We start from the raw sequence: 3,449 nt of genomic DNA, 5'->3' as shown, positions 1-3,449 counted from the left end.
ACATTCTAAAGACTGAGAGTTCTTTAGACTCTATATACCAGGGGCTTGTTTCACCTTTTATGTGTGTGACTCGTGTTCCCTAGAGCTGGGCATGGTGGTCCCTCTGGATATTCCTCACATCCTATTTGAGAACTTGGTGGACTCAGGTCCTCTGTGGTCCTTAGTCTGTGTCCTCATCTCATTGTGCCTCTTCTCTCTTGTCTCTATTAGGTAAATCATAAGAAACAAAAGTTTGCTACCCCAGTGTTATGGTTCTGAGGAGCAGGTGAGAAAATTATGTTTCTCTCTAATATGTTCCTTCTCTGGGTCACACACTTGCTGGTCAGCTCTCATCTCTTTTCATGAGATGGGGCCTTTGCCTTCCTCCCTGTCTCTCATTTCCTGCCCTTCCCCCTCACCACCTGTGAATGTCAGCCTCTGACATTTCTTTGCCCAAGTGGTGGCTACTAATTGCTCCCACAGAGCACCATCAACAGAGTAAACAAAAAGAGAAAGGAAGGTTACCCAGGAAATTCAAAAGGCTGGGTACATCTTCAGAAGAAAGATGTACTGCCCATCACCTGGCCCATCCTCAAGGGCCCGCCTCCAGGGAGGCAGGAAGTGTTTTCGGGAATGAGAGAGCAAACCAAGGCTCCCCTTTCCCATGTGGTATCCCAGACCTTGGCCTGCAGGGTTTTCTCTGAGTTTCTCTATGTTGGTTTGTGCAAACATCAGCAGCCTTTGCAATGGTGATGCCCACTGGCTTTGCTTACCAGACCTTGCTCCTCTGGGAGACTTCTGAGCCAAGTGACCTGCCAGTGCTCCCTCCTAATGACCATTCTCATCTGTAGAGTGAACTCTGCTGCAGAAGCTGTGCAGTCAGCAGGAGAATGGGTATCTAGGAGTAGCAGAGAAGTTTTGTTCATGGATCATTGCTATAGGTCTTCTACTTCCTTTTGGTGACTGCTTCCAAATGCCTAATCAAGTTCAGCTCTGTCGGTGCAAGAAAGAGAATTTACTTCAATCTCTGAGGCAGGTTATACCCAAAATAGTGACTATGGTGTGTGTCTGCCCAATCACTCTGTAATTTAAAACCAACAAGTGATGCTGGCAGTTCTTGCTTCAGCCACTCATCAGCTCAGTATGTCTGTGTATCTGCCATCTTTTTTTTTTGGCTAGGATATTTTTCAATATATTCAACCAAATCTATCTTTCTTTCTTTCTTTTAAAGAAGAGGGTGGAATTTAATCTTAACTTACAGGACATTGCAAGATAGGAGATTCCACATAGAAATAAGAAACCCACTAAGAGGAGGAGCTCCATATAGTTCATACAGTTTCGAACTGGTCAAGTAGAGCTTTGTTGTAAAAAGTGCTACAATAACAAAACACATTCAAAAAGAGTTCTTAGTAGAGAAACAATAAGACAAATTTCTACCAAACGGAGTACACAACAAACAACTTTCTGCCTCAGCTGTACAATCTTAAAATTAAGGGTCCCAGGAGTGCTATCCTGAACCTGGAACATATACCCTTCAGAGGTAGTTTCTGGCACAACATTCTGATCTTCCTCTTCCTCTACAGAGAAATACTTCTCAATCAAGTTTAATGAAGCTTTGTACACAGACTCATTTTCATGGTTCTGTAGAGCCTCAATTTTGTCCAAATCTACACATTCTTCAATCATTATACTAAGTTTCTCCATTTCACCTAGTTTCTCAGCCGCCTGAAAGATGTTTGAAATGGCATCCAGAATAATTTTGGTATCCTTTTCAGTTAAAACGTTCATCAGTGGTTCTATTATGCCACAATGAATGAGGTGTACAATCTGTTCAACTGTTCCACCACTTGTATAGTTGGTCATAGCCCAGACAGCTTCCTTTTGTGTCTTAAAGTCTGCCTTAGAGACAACACCAATGAGGAATGGGACTAGTCCATGATTCACAATTTGCTGTATCTGGTCCTGGCAGCCAAGTGTGATGTTTGACATTGTCCACGTGGCTTCCTTCTGAATATTAGTTTTGGGGCTTGTTAGCAAGCTGGGAAAAACAGCAAGTGCTTCTGCATCCATTAGAACCTAAGTCTGTTCATCTGTCCAGTGACAATATTTCCTATGGTTCTTAGCACAGTAGTCACAATGGGCAATTCAGTAACTCCTAGAAGCTTCACAAGCTGGGGCACAATTCCTGTTTTCACAACCATTTCAATCCATTCTTTTGGACCATCAGTAAGATAGAAAATGGCCCAATAGGTATCTGCCAAGACTTCTTGATCATCGTGCGGGGGGTGCAGGATTCTTGTTGCGATAAAGGTTTGAAGTAAGTGTCCAAATAAGGTTACATAATTAATCACATGCTAACAATGACATCAGGAACTGCAAGGAGAGCCAAAAGTGGATCAACTGCACCATACTTGATAACCAAGTCTTGAAAAACTGAACCACACTTGCAATATTTCCTAGAGCCCATACAGCTTGTTCACTGATGTGGGCATGGGAAGATGCTGAGAAATGAATGCTGGGATAGCACCTTCATCTACCACAGCCTTGGTCTGTTCTGATGTCCCAGAAGCAATGTCAGTGACAGCCCAAGCAGATTCAAACTGAATGGGACTACAATCAGTTCTGTCCAAGAAGGACACAAATTTTGGATTCCAACCCACCTGGATTATGTTGTCTATGGGGGGCTGCCTTTCCCTAGAAAGCAGTTTCCTAGCAGCTTGAGTAGCCTGGAACTGGTTTTCCAAATTGTTACTATTTATACCTTTGTTAGTGTCATCAACACACCAGTTTATAGTGTGCTGGTTGTTGTGGTTTTCCTGCAGTGTAGAGGTAGCATCATGGGGACATGAGCTTACATTTCTCCTTTTCAGCATCTGATCATCCTTCTTAGCTTTCCTCAGCTCCACATTAACTTCTATTTGATGCCAACTGATTTCTGTACTGGCTTTCCCCTTGTTCTTAAGTCAGGCAGCTGGTGAATTAGCATTCTTGTTGGTGGACATGGTTATGAGACAAAGGGAGAAAGCTACATGGCCAGCTCAGGCTTCCGAAATGGGAGGTGGTCCAGGACGCACAGGCTGTGGGTCAGCTGCCCTCAAAAGGTGACCACGGATCACCCCAAAGATGGTATCCCAAATTTCCTTTCTTAATAGATGACCCATCTTGACAATGTCTAGCCTGCTTCAGTGATGATTTTAATGTAGCTCTGAGCTTATATTGTTGACTTTTCTGGTCACAGACATTCCTTCAGAAGTGGTGCCATGCAGCAAGAGATTTGTTCTCAGTGGGCTGCAAGGTTCCACCTAGACCCAGAGGGTGGGGTGGTCTTCAATCCTGGGACAGGGTGTCCCAATTCCCACATACTTTGTGTTAGCTCAAAATGAGTCAGAAGTTCTACTGGAGGTCTGGTGGATGGGTTGGCTACAATCTTATCTGTTTACAACTGATAACAAGAAAGAACCTTCTCCAGA

General features: G+C 43.6%; 1 pseudogene; it reads right to left on the bottom strand.

Annotated features, from left to right (window-relative positions):
- Positions 1-1,353: 1,353 nt before the first annotated feature.
- Positions 1,354-2,981, bottom strand: LOC132002138 (importin subunit alpha-1-like; annotated as a pseudogene).
- Positions 2,982-3,449: the final 468 nt, after the last annotated feature.

This window comes from Mustela nigripes, chromosome 14 (assembly GCF_022355385.1).
Source record: "Mustela nigripes isolate SB6536 chromosome 14, MUSNIG.SB6536, whole genome shotgun sequence".
Classification (NCBI taxonomy): Eukaryota; Metazoa; Chordata; class Mammalia; order Carnivora; family Mustelidae; genus Mustela; species Mustela nigripes.
Note: the sequence above shows the minus strand (reverse complement) of the source record. Positions and strands in the feature narration are given on the sequence as shown.